General features: G+C 36.9%; 1 protein-coding gene across 3 annotated transcripts in view; it reads right to left on the bottom strand.

Annotated features, from left to right (window-relative positions):
• LOC133530999 (heterogeneous nuclear ribonucleoprotein L) overlaps positions 1-18,662 on the bottom strand; it is a 695,759-nt gene that overhangs the window by 276,151 nt on the left and 400,946 nt on the right. The window lies entirely within an intron of this gene.

Here is an 18,662-nt window from a genome sequence, read left to right as displayed (position 1 = left end):
TTACCTAACGCTAGGCCATCAATGCTCTCTTTGTAATTCCTTCGTTTTGAATATATCAATGAGCATGCTATGGCCGTTTCATTGAAACAATTATACACTGCATTCATTCTCCTGGTAATATTATAAGAGTTATAAGACCCGTTTGGCCTAATCTCATAATTTTTAATCAAATTTTATACATTGTAATAGGATTTAACGGATTATTTTATTCGGAACTCAGTAGTAGAACAAAACAAATTAGTTTTCTACTGCGAAGTCAGAGTCCTTTCCTGTCTTGAATATATTTATTTTAGGTAAACTTACTATATTTAGGAACTAACATAATACTTGACCCTGTTAGGAAAATTAAATCGAAGAAAAAATATACTTGGTGCATCGGCAATTCATCGTGAACATTAAATTTAAGTCGGCTTAATTCTTCTGCATTCGGTCATAAATACATCAAATAAACTTTAAAAAAACTTAGTTCACCTGCAGTTGGTCACAAGTACATTAAGTAAACTAATAGTTTACCTAATGCACCTGGGTGAACAAAGTAAACGAAAAATATGTCACAAATTTGACAATGACGTAAAGGTGAATAAAGTGTATTTTTAGTTTACTTAATTGACCCAGGTGATTTGAGCTGGGTGAACAGAGTCAACTACAGGTTTAATGCGTGCATTAGCTGCACTTTGCGTGTCTCCATTCTAATTTTATTTACCACATGTGTACGAGGAAATGTATTTATGTACTGGGAGAGGATATTGAATTTGTGGTGCAGCAACCTATATTGAAATGTTGTATAATGTACAGTCAGCATCAATAGTAGAATAACATATATGGACAAAAGACTGCGCTTGACCGATTTTGGTAGTGTTCTAGAGTTTGACCAAGCTAACTCTGCATGACAAAGTGTGGAAATGTCATCTTAAATTTCAAATTTCTATGAAAATATGACGCTTATAAGGACACTCCCTCACTTTGCTATATTCAAGTCGGTGCAAAGTTATATTAGACGGACTCCTATACAATTACGTACTAATTCGCATAATAATAAAAAACAGTGCCCCGACTACTAGCCAACAAACGCAGAAAACTATCTAGCGCATAACGCCGCGGTCGGCGGTAACTCATCGAGCCACGCAATAAGAGCGGGCGCGCGGTAACCGCGAAATTTCATTTCGAATCCACACTGCTACGGCATACAAGTTATAAACAGTACCTCAAAAAAGGGATCCTTACTGTCCGTTGTCCGTATTGTACAAAATTTATTTCTAGGAAAATCATAACTTGAAACATATGGTGAATCATGAGATTCATGAGAAACGCAGACTGGTACGAGTAAGTCATAAGTCGATAACGCGTTTCGGACTTTAGTCAACGAACCGTTACCGTTATTACCGTCCGTCCGATTGTTGTTATTGGTTGAGCTAAAGTTCGAAACGCGTTATCAACTTCTGACTTAGTCGTACCAGTTTGCGTTTGTCATGATTCATCGTATGTTTCAAGTTATGATTTTTCTAGAAGTAGATTTTGTGCAATACAAAGCAACAGCTTTACTCTAAAGTAGAATGATACCCTAAAATGTTGCAACCCTAAACTTGTCTGAGGGAGATCACTTAAAGCGATAAAACTTCCTGTTTCTACCATTATTCACATTGTAATTGTATTTGTATTCATTTGTATTTTAGTATTTGTATTCATATAGAATATTTACTTACTTATAATTTAAATTTAATTTATTTGGTTGTGTCATAGTCATAACCGAGCCGCCCTACTGTCATACCATGTTTACTGTGACAACGGTCCCGTGCGGTGAAAAACGTTCACGACTTAATTACCATCGCGAATGCCAAATGAAAGAGATAGCTTAACGCGGCACTTGCGAGGGACAATGAAAACAATAACACTTTTCACGTCAAATTACAAAAAAAAAAACATGCGTCGCCAATAAATTACAAAATGTCGTTTGATGTTATTCAATTATTTATTTATTTAGATGTTGTAGGTCTAAAACTTAACAGTCGCCTGCTGTCCGGACCGATGCAACTTTCAAATCTTCAAGATAAGTACGTACTCCCCATCTAAAAGCCGGCAATGCACTTACAACCCCTCTGATATAGCGGCTGTCCATGAGTAACAGTAATCGCTTACCATCAGTCGTTTGTCTCGTATAGGTATCATAAAAAAGAAATAACTTAAGTAAGTTTTAGGGTATAAGTAGACAACATGCTTGTGACCAGCATCCTCAAACTACAGTGTCCGCTTACTTTTAAGCGATCCATCCGCTTATGTGCCATCATGCTCCAAAGAATCCCGTCACTTATCTATGTAGCCACGTATTCACTAGAAACATGTTTAGAAAAAACAGTTGTTAGTAAACAAAGTTTCTCAGAAAATGTATGGTACACATTAGGAAACACTATTTTTTTAATATTACGTCGGTGGCAAAAAAGCATACAGCCCGTCTGATGGTAAGCCTCCGTAGCCTATGTACGTCTGCAACTCCAGAGGAAATACATGCGGGTTGCGACCCTAACACTCCGTACCCTCGTTGAGCTCTGGCAACCTTACTCACCGGCAGGAACACAGCACTATGAGTAGGGTCTAGTAAACTTGGCTGTGATTTTCTGTAAGGTGGAGGTACTTCCCCAGTTGCGCTCTGCTCTAGATCTGCCCACCAATTTCTTTAAAACGTTGTATATATTTACATGTCACTTTATTGCACACATTACATACGGCAAAGTAAAATATATAAGTATATTTTACAAAGAACCGTTAAGAAAACCTAAAAGGAACAAACACTAACTAAAAGGTGAAAGACAACTTAATATAAACATAATTATAACAATATTAAACTTATCAGATGCATCTAAAAAACATAACACTGAATACGAAACTCCAAACTTTTTACATTAACCTAATCAACACATTTTCCGGGAAACGCCGGGAGTTCCCAAAGTGAATACCGGGACACAAGTGCCTTTTCCATTTCACCTTTCAGCTTAGAGGGATTCTTTTTTTAAAGGGCCTGAAATAGATTAACTTTAGTAGAGTACGTTCTGCGGTCAGTGTAGGGTGTGCATGTAGTTGGGAGGAAAAGGACAGGTTTAATTATCACTTTGAAATAGTAGACAAATAGAATTCTGTGGGAATAGATAATGTGATAGTTCTTAATCGGGAATATTTTAAGTTTTTGCACTAAGCCAGTGTTAAAACGCTCGTTTTTTATACAATTATGAGAAAATCAAAGTGACAGTGACACATCTATTGTGTAGATGATAAAAGTAATAGCATGCCGTCCATTAGTATGGTATAATGACTTGTCTGGCCTACTGGGAGTAACCCGACCTATGAAGCCGACGAGATTGCTCGTCACGCCAACAGAAGATATTTGATTTTTATTTTATTTTATTCCAAAAAGAGCGCTTACAGTGTATCAATTACAGTATACTAATAAACAATTATATCAATAGAATCTTTATCATATTATTAACATCAATAGAATATTAACGGCCTGTCGGCGGCCGATCGTAGGATCTGGCAGATAGTAATGTTCCTGTGTAATGTTTTGACGGTAGTCACATTAAATCAAACAACTCCTGGCTTTGTTAACTGATCCTCAGAAGCACGTACGAAAGCTTGCTGCCAGGTGTATTTTGAAAGCCAGAAATGGTCCTACTTCTGGTAATGTTCATGTATTCAAGAACCCAAGATTAATCTAAATGCTGCGTGTTATACCAATCTGATGTAAAGACGGTTACTAGTCTCTTTATAGGTGGACCCGGGTACGTCCTTAAACTACGTCCAAAATAGAGGTATGGGCATTGAGAATGTCATTTCACTTTGTGTGGTAGGGCACAGCACAGCGGATGTCATTCCAGATCTAGAGTAGAGCCCAACTGGGGAAGTACGTCCACCATACAGAAAACAGCAGCCAAATAACACTAGACCCTACTCATAGTATTGTGTTCCTGCCGGTGAGTAAGGTTGCCAGAGCTCAACGGGGGGGGGGGGGGGCTTGTTTAGGGTCGGCAACCGCTACGGCTATCAGGTGGGCCGTATGCTTGTTTGCCACCGACGTAGTATTAAAAAAAAGGTGTGCAATAAAAACCGCTAGGAAAGGTATGATAAAGGCAAAAAAACAGGGCCAAAAATCATGCCAAGATTCGAAAGCAGAAAGGATTTTAACGCTCTTTTACCGTTTTGTGTGGTAATTTCACAAAAATGTATACTATATGATTTTGAATAAATATACTTTTATTTATGTACGTTGCATTTTATATAATAATACACCTTTTTAGTGGAAAGAATTCTTATAAAAATTCTATCTCAGATATTAGTGAAATTTTGAAATTTTCCAATTTTCAAAGTCGTTGCGCGGGTAGACACAAAACGTAAAAAAAAAATTTTCCGAATTTTGAACATTTCAGTGTGGGTCAACTTTTTATCACTAATAGAAAAAAATTTACAAAAAATGCCCCATCCAAAAATGACCTACCCTAATAAACAACAACGACTAACCAACTTCATACCCTCAAAAAAAAAAAGGTAACATCTCCATATCCGTCTCAGAAAATCCCCTAGCATGGTAACCCTATCCAAGGCGGAAAGGCCTCTAAGCCTTATTTGCCGAGTTATTTACACTCAAGTAAAGTTAAAGTGTGTTTTTTCTCTTCGTCGTGATATTGCTAATGCACAGATACAACATAAAACTCAAGGTACAGATATAACTGACGTAAAAAGCAGTATTAACTTTGTACGTGGTTTTTTGCAAGTGGTTTTGATTTGATTTATTGACCGCAGAAAAGACATTTAACGAAGTGCTTTCCTTTTGTAAGAATTGAGGAATTGAAGAATTTCGATATGTTTTCTGAAAGAGCTACGTATTTGTATAATTTGAGCTATACCTATATTTTTTTTTTAAACAAATTTCTATAAAGAAAAGTAATTGCATGATTTTTATAGTAATCTAAATTGTATTTTTTTTCTTACATGTTAATTATAAGATGTAAATATTTTGAAAAGATGTGTCCCGCCGAGTTTCTTGCCGGTCCATATTGGGATACCCTCCTCCAATTAAATATTCTCGGGTCAGAGGTGTCGGGTTAGAGCCGGTGTAGCTTTATTTGACGTTCATAAGCGCATTGTAATATGCCTACTTGATTAATAAACTATCTTTATCTTTATCTGTTTACAAACAGAGGGTCTGTTTACATATTCGTTGATGTTGTGTACTGGGAGACGCAGAGTGGGAAGGATCCACTAGACAAGACAACTACTACTACTACTGTCTACTACTATGGACTAGATAGATCGACGATCTGGTTTAAGTCGCGGGAAACCGTTGGTCGAGGGCAACGAATCACCGCTCATTGAGGAAATCCTTGGTGGAGGCCTTCGTCCAGCAGTGGATGTCACTCGGCTGAGATGATGATGATGATGATGATGATGTTATATGCGGTTAGATGCAAATGTAGGAAATCACACTAAACAATATATAATCAACAAGCATTTAAGGTCAGAGCACCACTGTTTCACCCTAAAAATGATCAATTGTTACTTATAACATCTTATCCGTAAATATTTTCAATCATTAGATACCATTGTGTCAGTAAAAAAAAATGCAGAAGACTGTTAAAAGTAGAGGCAAGTAGGAAGGCAGACCTTAGGCTCTAATGTAGCCTAATGTGTGTGTGTATGGTTGTATGTAGGATACAACCAGGATAAACGCTATGGTAGAGAAAATTGCCAAAAAATGTATGCTTGCTTCAAACGTATACTAGAAAGACCTACGATTGTTCGTTATACAAAGGCTAACGAAACTTTCTTTCTGTAAGTGCACAAAAGCAAAACATAACACCCCAGTGAAAATCCGGCAGCAAGATAAAACAAACATATCAAACAATGCAATCAAAGCCTACTTAACGAAGTTTGAACCACTCACCACGCTCGATCCATACCCGCATCACCAACTTCAGCTATGCACTAACAAACATGAAGTAACTACATTTTAAAATTAATACAATTTTAAACCTTGTGCGCATGCTTCAAAGTACATAATTGATTAAGCTTTAGAATGAAGTCACGCTAAGTTAGAATCAAGTAACGCTAGTTAATGTAAGTAGTATTAGTAACTTAGCGCCAAATCGCGGATCGGGAGACCGCAATGGGAGGCAAACGGCCACTAAACTGTGAAATGTATCGAATAAATAATATGGACTTCGCTAAATCCTTTGGGAAAATTTATACGCTTGATGTCCTCCCGTCTAAATCATATACGATTATCGTAGTATGTCATGTAATGTGATTCACCGCACCATGTAAATTTAAATATTTGTTGTATAGGTGGTAATCATCAGGCCGTGTACCTCTTTATAGATGATTTAAGCATCATCGATGATCTAGCGACAGCACCGCTCGTGGCGGTATAGGTGGTAAACAGTTACAAATATATTGCGGTTTTTATTTAGGTACGCAATTAAATTATTTCATAAAGTTTGGTCTATTATAAAAACATAATTTTGCATATCGGCAGCAGCAGTGAACTTTCCATCTTCCATAAATAATATTGAACTAATAGGTTACGTAAATAACATTTAAGATTTGAAGACTCTGTTTCTTAATTTGAAGGCAAAATCAAAGTTATATTATGTATCGTTATATTTTTCCCTAACGACACTTTAAGCGACAACATATTTTAACTGTGAACTGTGAAGGACCCAACAAACACAACAAACAATCCAATCAAAGCAAGCTTAACGAAGTTTAAAACGCTCGCCCGCTCGAGGCTCAACTTTGAGATAAGTATCATCCTAACTCAGTGCCAAATCGCGGACCGAGAGACCGCAATAAGGGGCATGGGACCACAAAACTGTCGGGGCCCAAAATAAATAAACCAGTTTACTAGGTTTACATTCAATTTGGAAAAGACGTAACTCTTATGGAGTTCTTAGAAAAATGTGCCTTTTCGTGATATAATGGTTGGATAAATTGTGACAGGCCAAGGGACCTTAACACGGAAAGCGCTTAAGCTATTATTAAGGGTAATACTAATATATTAGTGTGTCATTGTTACGGGAAAGTAACAAGTCACAAGGTTCTTAAAAGGGGACATAGTTAAACACCATTAAAAACAGGATTAATATATTCCAAATAATATATCGTAAATTACTCGTTCTCGTTACGTTTCTCGTTCAACATTATTTGAAATAAATATTAAATAAAATATTAGGGGACATCTTACACAGACCCACCTAGCCCCAAACTAAGCAAACCTTGTACTATGGGTACTAGGCGACGATAAATACATACTTATATACATAGAAAATACCCATGACTCAGGAACAAATATCTTTGTTCATCATACAAATAAATGCCCTTACCGGGATCCGAACCGGGATATTTTTTATTCTGATTACATAGCAATTACGTTCACAGCTCTCCTGTGAACCATACCCAGAGGCCTATAAAGCATTTGAAACTTAATCAGCACAAAAATACACAGCACATCGACAGCTCTGCTGAAAGTAGTTGAGGATGTGAGGCACGGCATGGAGAATTCTCTGCTAACTGTATTGGTTTTAATCGATTTTTCCAACGCATTTAATGCGGTTAATCATGATCTTTTACTTGCTGCGCTAAAACATTTTAACATCTCATCATCAGTCGCGGAGTGATTCTCTTCTTACCTCCTGGATCGCCGGCAGGCGGTTCGCGCTGGTCAGTCCTTTTCTGACTGGCTAGAGCTCACTCCGAGTGTTCCACAGGGTGACATACTTTCTCCTCTTCTCTTCTCTATATTTATAAATTTGATTACTAATAGTCTTAGCTGCTCTTACCATTTGTATGCTGATGACTTGCAACTTTATACGCAAGCAAATACCAAAGACATCGGATGTGCAATCGCTAGAATTAACGACGATGTTAACCGCATCGCTGTTTGGTCCCGTGACTTTGGAATCGCCGTTAACCCGACGAAATGCCAAGGTATTGTTTTGGGAAGCCCCCGCTTACTTTCGTCAACTGATCTTTCTCTCGTTGCGCCTATCCTATTCGAAAGCACCGTTATACCTCTGTCAGCGCATGTTAAAAATCTGGGCTTAATTATCGACAGTGGTTTGACATGGGAGCAACATGTGTCTGACGTTAGTCGCAGGGTGACAAATACATTGCGGGCGCTTTACAGGCATAAAAACTTTTTACCGGCAAGTACTAAAATTTTACTTGTTCAGTCCCTAATATTACCAATCATTGATTACGCTGATGTGCGTTGCACTAACATTACACAGGCCTCGCTTTCCAAATTTGATCGTCTTCTCAACAATTGCATCAGATTCGTTTTTAACTTCCGCAAATATGACCATGTCTCTGCTTTTCGCCGTAAACTCCAATGGCTCGCAATTCGTGAACGCAGGTCATTGCGAATTTTATGTATTCTGTATTCAATTTTATTTGACCCAGCTGCACCCAGTTATCTCAGGTCTAAATTTGAATTTATAACAGCCCGTCCTGGTTATGTTCTTCGTGCTTCTCGAACTCTGAAGCTGGCTGTCTTCCCTCATCGGACTGGATTCTTGTACAACTCATTCACTTGCCAAGCAATACGTCTGTGGAATGCTCTCCCTCTGCCTATCAGACAAGCTCAGAGCAAGCTTTCATTCAAAAGCAAGTTGCGTCAGCACTTATTTGAAAACATTCGTGACTAAATGTCTGCGTGATGTCTCACACTAATAGGTACATAATTATTATATATATGTATGTTTATTTTTATATATTGAATATGTATATATGTAGGTATATTTAAAATATATATTTGTGTAAGTATAGTATCATAGTAGTCTCGACTTCAGTCTATTTCCACATCAACTTTTTACAATCCTGCACCAAACTAACTATTTCTCTTTAGCCCAATGGTTGACTGGTAGAGAATGCCTCAAGGCGTTAAGTCCGCCATTTGTACTCTTTTTGTAAATTTGTGTAATAAAGTTTAAACAAACAAACAAACAAAAATAAAATATCTTGTGGGCTGTTAACTATTGTTTTCAGGGGTGTAATCTGTATGATCATCCTGTACTTGTATTTTGAGTATACTAAACTACAATTTACTGTATTGTCATCGCCGTACATAATAACAGAGCTCCAACAAACACAGCCCTGAGGTAATCCCAAGCTATCCCACTTTAATTGTTCAATTTGAAAGGGACACACACGGGATCATACATCATGATAGTTATCAAACATTAACAAACTTTACCGATACAATATAACGGTGAATGCGAGCAAAAACATACAGCTGGGAACGATTAGTTTCAACCCTAATTACCTACCATTCTACAGTAAAGGAACTTAAATCCGTTTTACTGTCGTAGGGTTTTGACACTTATTCTTAAATACTTATATAGTAAAATTTGGTGTCGTCCTGTGGATATGAGTCACTTTATGGAATATGAGACTCGGGACTAGCTGTATTGTTTCTCAGAAATGATAGATAGTAATTAAAATTTATACAGTTATTTTATAATAAAGGATACCATAATGGCCCGAAGCCTGTATCAGAGTCTGGTAAAGTTAACTTAAAAAGGAAAATGTGATTAGATGATAACAAGAGAAGATCGTGTCAATTACCTTATTACTTAATACAAAACGAAAGCTATATAAAATAAGTTTTACTTATAAAGAAGCAAGCTAACGCAAAGAGCCAATGTTCATCATCATTAATTACGGGTCAACATTAACACACAACATCAACTGTTCAATCTAGCAAAACAACGAAAGCCCATCTCTCATCGGTCACCGCCCAAAGTTCCAAAAACGGCCATGCACGTATATAGCAATCCCACTTGACCTAATCAATCAAGCTCTTACGGACCCGACAATAAAACGTTGGTGAAACAACGGGCGCTAAAGCTCAGCGTTTTTGTAAAGTAACCGTTTTTAAAAATGTTTTTTTTTTTTTTGTATAAAAACGAGGAGCTATTTTTTAAGGTAGAATTTAGATAAAAATGTCCTGATTATGTTCAAGGACGTTGGGGCGCCCCAAAGGGACTTTCCAAGAGTATACGTTGAATCCTCATCAATGACTTGCCCTCTTGGGTCCGTTTCACGAAAGCTCATAACTTTTACAACAGAATTTCATAAAACAATGTTTTAAGTACAAAGTAGAAAGAGACTTGCGCTCGTATTACAAGTTAAGCTTTCGTGAATGGGCACGCGGGGTATTGGATTCCTCAAAGTGACAAGTGCAACATTTTTAACCTTAATTTATATATTTATAATATGGTTACTTTAGAGAAAATTAATTTAAAGAAAGTAGACATATGTGGTAGCCATGTCGTACCTGTCACGTTGCTGTTCTATCATCAGTAATTTGGGATACTGTGTTAATACAAAGCTATTTCTACAGTTTCTACATTTCAGCTCATAAGACAAATCTGTGTCCGACCGTCCGTCCGTTGGTCACAACATAACGCGCTAATTGTTTTACGTACCCGTTATTTACAAAAAATACCAAACAGTTACGTTTCGTTTCTCAGAAAACTAAACGACCCAGCCCTACCGAGGGACGGAAATTGCGACATCGACCGTCGGACGTATCGACAATACGCGTTCGTTATGATGAATTGGACGACGATGGTACAACCGGACCGAACGTGCGAATTCGTTCAACTGTATGAATGTTTTACTTCTTTATTATATTATTTGAATATTACGCACTACGTGTAACTACCGACTGCGCCAATAGACGTTTGTTGTACGCGGTGTTCGGGTGTTTTAGAAGGTTTTTCGTGTCCTCGATGTTATTATGTTTTGATTTACTTACGACATTCAACATCAATAGTAGCGGATGAGATACATATAAAATCTACCCCTCTGCAATATAAAAATAAATAAATCTAAGATGACAAACAATTTTAAACCGAAATTGTAGATATCAGAGAGATATATGTTTAATTTTGGGGTGTTGTTTATTCGAAACTATTAATGCTGACTGTACTTTAATGCGTATATTTATCTATTACTAGTTAAATAGTTTACCCTCTGGGTTGGAAGGTCAGATGACGGTCGCTTTCGTAAAAACTAGTGCCTACGCCAATTCTCGGGATTAGTTGCCAAGTCCGCAAGCCTAGGCTCTCATAAGCCGTGGCAAAATGCCGGGACAACGAAAAAGAAAAAAATATGACTAGAAACATTTGGAAACCTAAGTAAAGATTTTCAGCGAAATCCCTTCTCCTCAACTTTCAAATCTAACTGCCAAAACTCCATACAAATTAAAATTAAATATTCTTCCTCAATTCCAAGTGATTAATCATGTAACTTGAAATTATAAATCGGTCTTGACTACTGAGTTCCGTCCTAACTTCATACATTCCCTCCTTCAACATTTAACCAGCTGACAAAGATCTATACAAATTAAAATTTAATATTCTTCCCCACTGCAAAGTGATAAATCATTTAACGCGAAGTAAAAACTGTCCAAACATAAGTCGGAGTCCTGATTGCGGAGTTGGGTCGTAAATTCATTGCAAGCTTGGGCAATGGCCAAAGAAGTAGCGATCCGCGGCCAAAGCTGGATCAATTAGAGAAACGGTTTAATTGAAAACAAGTATGTTTTTTAGTGAGAAGGTTAACGGGTAAATTAATTAATTGGAAATATGTGTTCGTAATTTCTTAATAAGACTTCATTTTAGGTCAATGCGGTGAAGTAATAAGCTCTTTTGCTGCTTCTAAGTTACAAACTTGTATTTTTTTAATCCTGATTGACCTGATTCCCATACTGAGATAAGCAATGTTACGAAAATGATCATATTTACGTTGATTTACAAATTATTTTATATTACAATTCGTATGTTGCTTCTAAGGCGCTTATACTTTGTTTATTTATATAAACTATCTTATATCTCTAACACCGTATTCATCTTTGCATTGATCATCATCTTCATGTCCGCCTACTGCTAAGCATAGGCATCTTTTCTAGTGCGCCACTTGTTCCGGGCCTGAGCTAATCTCATCCAAAAATGACCCGCAATCTTTCGAATGCTTTTCAACCAACGAGCCAACGGACGCCAGGGGCTTCTTTCATCCGAAAGCTGCCACCATTCCGTTAACATTTTAGTCCACTTGCCATCACTCATCAGCCCAGCAGCAACATGTCCCGCCCAACTCCATTTTACTTTGGTAATGAGGCAACCCACGTCTTGCACCTTGGTATCGTAGCCCTTACGATAAGTGTAAGACTGGCTCACATACTGTGTTCATAAAATGTTCGGTAGACCGTCGAATGCATAGTCAAAGCGCCGGACGGAATAAGGTGAGAATATTTCTACTAGAGATACTCGCAGTGTGCGCGCGAAAAATATGGGGGTGCACTAAGTTTCGTGTCAGCGAAAATGTAGCGCAATATCGTTTGAATGTGTTGAATAGACAAAGTGATAAAGATCTTCGCTGCTAGAAAGTTTGTTATGGTAAAATTGATGAGTTAAGAAGAATAAGAAGGTATGAGTTGAAAGTCTTAGAATCAAGAAACTACTAGTGAAAGCTAGAGTATGAAAATAAAATGGTTTAAATTTAGAAGTATCTTCCTTAAAATGAATGTGGAGAAGAGATATAAAATGGATTGCAGGGAAGAGCGTCATAAGGCAAGAACCCTCGTATTTGTAAACGTATGCCGGCGCCGCTCAGGCACAGTCAGAAGGGACAGGTACAGTAACTGGAGTACTTATGTGTACAAACGCAAAAGTTAAGTTAAAGCGACGAGAGAGCTTGTGGGCGGTCTTTCCTTATAGACGGTTTTCTCCGCATTCACTTTAATTTGTAAATTTTTCTAGCAAACTTATGTCGGTATTTTAGACATAATTATATAACCTTTCACGTTCAGAAGAAAAAACACCTTGTCAGCTACTTACCTGAAACAAACAATTAGGAATAAATTAGTTGATCTATTTAGAGCAAAACAAAAGAACATACCTGCAACCAACCGGACAGACAAATGAGTCTTGATACTCAGATTATAAAACAAAAGTTGACACTCCTGTGGATAATCATTAACAGTATAATTTGTTTATCTATATTATAGAAAAGGAATAACCATCCACCTACCACTTTAGAGGTAAAAAAAGCAATGCATTTCGTCACGGCTACTGTATAGGTAATTTCGTTCAGCATTGATTATTAAAGCATATGTATAGGCACATGTAAGGCTCATATAAAACAGTTCCCATTCGTCTATTTATGAATTACCTCAGAGATAGTGGAGCCTACGTCTGTGGCAGCTTCCTTTGATTGCCATCTGCTTGGAACGGAGATGCTCGGCTGCTCTCAACGCGACGAGCTGAAAACGCGCCAGCCTGCGTCCATTAACACCACTACCTAGCTGGTGTCCTCACGTGCCCTCAATGTGCGCAGTGGTTCACCTCAAAGATCGGCTATGTCAGCCATCTTCGGGCGCATGAGTGCCGAGCTAACTAGGAGTCGAAGTGGTCGCCATGGTCGAAATCGGCCGAAAAGATCATCATCATAATTTTATCATATAAATATTATAGAAAAGGTGTACATGCCACTTAACACATTCACTGGAGAGAACACGTATGTGTGTTCATTTTGTACTGGAAACGGGGCGCCCGGCACCGAAAGTGTTGAAGTACAAAAACCGGCCAAGATCATGTCGGGCCATGCTCAGCGTAGGGTTCCGTAGTTACTCTTCCGTCACAATAAGCTATACTGGAGCTTAAAGTACAGTAGATTGTTAACAAAGGGATGAAACGGTACCTTTCACCCGAGTTAAACAAATAGGCAAATTTGCATAATCAGTACCTAATTAAAGTAACAGAGTTACTTGCAATCGGAGACTGCATGTGTAAAGATAAATATCTCATAGCAAAATACAACATATTTTAGCAAACTGCAGTAATTTTAAAATGATTTGGTTCATTAAAGCATGAAAAAGTAAAGTATAACAATAAGTCCTAGACATAATGCATCATATATGAGTAAAATAAACGAATATGAATAAAAAATTTGTGGGATTGTTTATTACTTTCTAATTTTTACACTTTCGTTCTAAAATTGCCAATAGTCAACGGCTTTACTCATTTTTTTCTCCTTCGGAGCGATTATCTCCGAATATATCCACTTTATCAAAAAATGTTTGTTGAAGACCCCTATTAGTTTTGAAAGACCTTTCCAACGATACCAGACTGTAGGGTTGAAGCAAAAAAAAACACCCCCACTTTACATGTAGGGGAAGGTACAGTCAGCATCAAAAGTAGCGGATGAAATAACACACCAAAAGTATCTGATATTCCGGGTAACTTTTCCAAATATAGATAAAATTCTAAAATTCGCGTTCAAAAGTATATCTTTTACAGTCTTAGTTGTTCTATATTAAAGACATCACTTTTTGTTAAGCTGTTACAGAATGGTAGTTACTTATGAAACGTTATTTGATCCGCTACTTTGGATTCTGACTGTAGCCTAAAAAAAATTTCTAGATTTTATTGTACGATTTTCTCGGCTTTATTGATTTATATGTATTGGGCCCAGGCTTTTATTAATTAAACTATGAGAATTCTATTAAACTTTAGTTTTATTTTACTTTCAACAGGTAAGTTTTTAAGTTACATATTTTGCATAGATAGAGGCGCCACACAGCGGAACTTTTAAGAACTAAAACGACGTTTACGGAGTAACCTACATCTAATAGTTTACAGAGACAGATAGTTACCTTTTAATTTATACTCTAATAATATGTCCATGCCAAATTTCATCTTTCTAGCACTAACGACCACGGAGCCTGCCAGAAGTGAGTTAGGTTAGGTTAGAACTGCGACCCCCAAGAAAATGAACTGTTGCCAGAAGTGGGTTAGGTTAAAACTGCAACCCCCAAGAAAACGATTTCGATAACGAAATATTACCAATTGAAATAATTTTATTAAATTAATGAAAAAACCCGAAATGAAAAACCATGACATGAATTTTATTGAAATAAGTCAACTACCAATTAAAGAACCCCGGTTCAGATTACCTATTATCGAGTCCTCGACGCAATGACTTGTCGATGATATGAAAATACTTGATATGTTGTCTTTTAAATAATATTCGATTAAATTTCTGTCGGCAATTCAACGGTAAACCGTCTAGAAAATTTCAGGAACAATTCAGTAACAAAGGTAATCTATTCCCAGTCCACTATAACTTGGACCTTTTTAAATCGAGAGTGAATAGACATCTTTTAGGTAAGCATGTTCCATCCTAGACTACATCGGCACTCTCCATCAGGTGAGATTGTGGTCAAATTTATTAAAAAAAAAAAAAAAGGTAACTTTCATTATACTACTACGCAGCATAAGCCGCCGCCGCGTAGGAGTCCTATTACGCCGAGTCAGACGACGCAACGGAGCCACGCTGTTACGTCGTTGCCCAAATCGAGTGCTTATATTGTATTTTGTTATTATTTGTGTTTTCTCGTATCTTTGTATTTTTTGTAGTTAACAGTGATACTGCAATGCTGTGGAACTAATTTAAATTATCTTCCTGTTTTTCACGTGATCCCTAACACTAGGTAGTACATAATTATTATATATATGCACGTTATAATGAATTTGAATATATATAGATACATTTAAAATGTATATTTGTGTAAGTATATCGAGTTGCGTCTATTTCCATATCAACTATTTACAATCCTGCATCAAACTGTTTCTGTTTAGCCCAATGGTTGACTGGTCTAGAATGCCTCAAGGCGTTAAGTCCGCCAAAATATTTTGAAGCTTCTTTTTACACAGATTTACTTTTATTAACTTACTAAGTTATAAAAGACTTAAAGCATCCAGACACTAAACTCTTTCGAGCGGACGTGTTAACCCGTTCAATTCTCGCGTTACCGGTTAACTTTCTACTGGAACTCGGATGTCTTTTGTTCCCGGTTTAAAAGTTAGCGCGGCAGTGGCGGGATCGGACGTTTTCACAAAAAGTAATGTGCGAAATTTGTTGAAAAATAATAGTCAGTTTAAAATGTTATGTGGTAGATATAATACTCGTACAGGATGACTACAAAATACATTGAAAAAAAATTACTGCGGCATATTGTTGATGATTTTAATTAACGTTTGTGTTTGTGTATAAAAGGTAAATAAAGGATTATTTTGAAGATAATTTCATTTTATTAGCTTAATGATAGTAGTTTACATTTTTTATTATATTTAGTAAAATGTGTAATTTAAAAAATCTTGAAATGAGTTGTCAACAACTTGATAGATCCTGTAATAATCGCCAAGTTAAAAATGTTAGGTATTTTAATACTCGTATGTATATGTTACTTATGAACCCAGTAATATTAATATTTTTTCTAGTAAGAAGAATTATCATTAATTATTTAATTAACGCCAAATAAATTATTATAAATAATTAAATAATTATTATTTGAGTCTGGATATCAAGTTTCATGATTCTCCTTTACATTTTATTTCTTCCCCTTACTTCTTCAAAATTACATTGGAAAATTATAAAGAAAATATTAAATATTTTGTCCTACTAACGTATTTTTTCTAAGGGGCTAATTTTTTTTGCATTCAGGAATTTTTATATATCTGATATCTAGTACCTCCACCTTACAGAAAACCGCAGCCAACTAACACTAGCGTTGTGTTCATGCCAGTGAGTAAGGTTGCTAGAGCTCAACGAGGGTGCGGCATCAGGAACGCGCATGTAACTCCCCTGGGTTTACTGACGTACATAGGCTACGGAGACTGCTTACCATCACGCGAGCCGTAGGCTTGTTTGCCTCCGAAGTAGTAAAAAAACATCTAAAAACGATTTCCCACCGATCTTTTAAATCTTGTTGTTGTTTAAAGTGCAACCATAGACCCATAGTTGTAAGGCGACGTTAGCAAATTGTTTGATCAAAATATTCAATAATCACGGTCATACTATTTTCGTTCGTTCTCATATCGTTACTCGTATTTCAACGTTTTTCAATCCTGCAAGATAAATCTGTTAGACAAATAGTTTAGCCATATTAATCAAGCCAATAAATACCTCGCAGATTATGGCTAAATGTTGACAAAGCATCCCGTATATCTCCAGGTACAGATCTGCCCCAAACATGGCAGGCACACATCCTGTACAACCTGGATAAGGCCTGCCGCACACGGCTTAGATTAATTAAGCGGACCACAATGGTTTCCTCCACAAGGCGTCGTGCACACAAACGGTGTGTGTTTGCGACTGAGAATGTTCATGTTAATGCTGCGTTTAGCGTTGTCCAATTTTACTACGAAATAAAATATTTTAAGAAAATATTTTGATTTGTATTATTTCAAGCAGATACAACTAAGGTTAAATGGGGGCAAGATAAAGCCCTGTAGGGAATCCTTAAACTGTTTCTCTTACCGTAAATTACCTTATATAAATTATAAACTGAAATAGATGTCATACACGAAAAAAGTAACCAAGACCTCCAGTGCCCAGGGCTGGGATCGAGCGTCTGCTGCATTCGCGGCAGAAGCCTCAACCACTCAGCCCAGGTAGCCCTAGGCACTGGATATGATGGCAGTATAAATTTCCTCAACCAGACACGTCACTTTTGACTCTGACAGATCATATTCATAACAAATGTAGATCAAATTCATAACCTGTTATTACCATCGGAATAGCTTTACAGATACAACTTAATTCATATTTATAATTTAGCTAAAAATAATCAAATGGTGTTAAAATCTACCTTCACTACTACTCACTCACTCTCGTCATTCATCGTTCGATTCGATAATTTATTGCTATTTTAATCGCAGCTCAACTAATCGCCAGCACGAGGCAGTCCTAAAAGCCGTCGCACAAGAGCGGATTTATGTTTCCGCTTCCAGACAATCAGACAAACATATAGCTTTACGCGTAGTACCTCTACCATGGGTTGTTATCCAAAATTGTTAAGTTTATTATAGTTGATAGCATATAAGCCAAATGTTTTCATTTTAAATATTTCAATGATCATGATCGAAACGTCGTGAGTTGTAAACTCCTCGGTGCTCAATAGTTGCAATGATTCTGGTTAGCAAAAGCAAAAAATATGTCCAGTATTATGGACGTTGACGAGTTACCCTAAACGCCCTACGCTACAAGCTTCAATTACTTAATTTATATTTTATTTATTTGTTTATTTATTTAATCGTTATTGCACAAAAGAAAAACTTATCGTAGAAACGTACTTAATGCCAAAAGACAACCCTACCAGTAAACTTTAAGGTAAGCAGATTGTGGGCGATGTATCCGATTCTTCGGTGTTGGCCGAACGTTAAATAAATTGAACCGTAAACTGTAACCGTCCGCTATGGTTTACGGTTTACTTTGCAATGGTTAATGATCAATTCTACTTAACGTTCGGCCAACACTGCCTTACGCACTTACCAATATATTATGTCAAAATTAAAGATTAAGACCAACTATTATTAGCTGATTGTCGTTTTTAGCGCGTTTATAACTAGGGACCGTGCGCGTTGGAGGGTCTGCCATCTTGTGGCATGAATCGGAAAAATAAACATGTACACTTGCCATTTGTATTTGTACGGTCATTAAACCCCATGGTAGGGGCCAGATTTGGTAGAACACGCAGTTAGCGCTAATGGTTAGTTTAGATATTATCGCTGTAGCCGCTTAGTTAATGGAGATTTAACTGCTTCAATTAA

The sequence above is a fragment of the Cydia pomonella genome, chromosome 24 (genome assembly GCF_033807575.1).
Source record: "Cydia pomonella isolate Wapato2018A chromosome 24, ilCydPomo1, whole genome shotgun sequence".
In the NCBI taxonomy this organism is placed as follows: domain Eukaryota; kingdom Metazoa; phylum Arthropoda; class Insecta; order Lepidoptera; family Tortricidae; genus Cydia; species Cydia pomonella.
The sequence above is the reverse complement of the archived record's forward strand: the minus strand, read 5'-3'. Positions and strand labels throughout refer to the sequence as shown.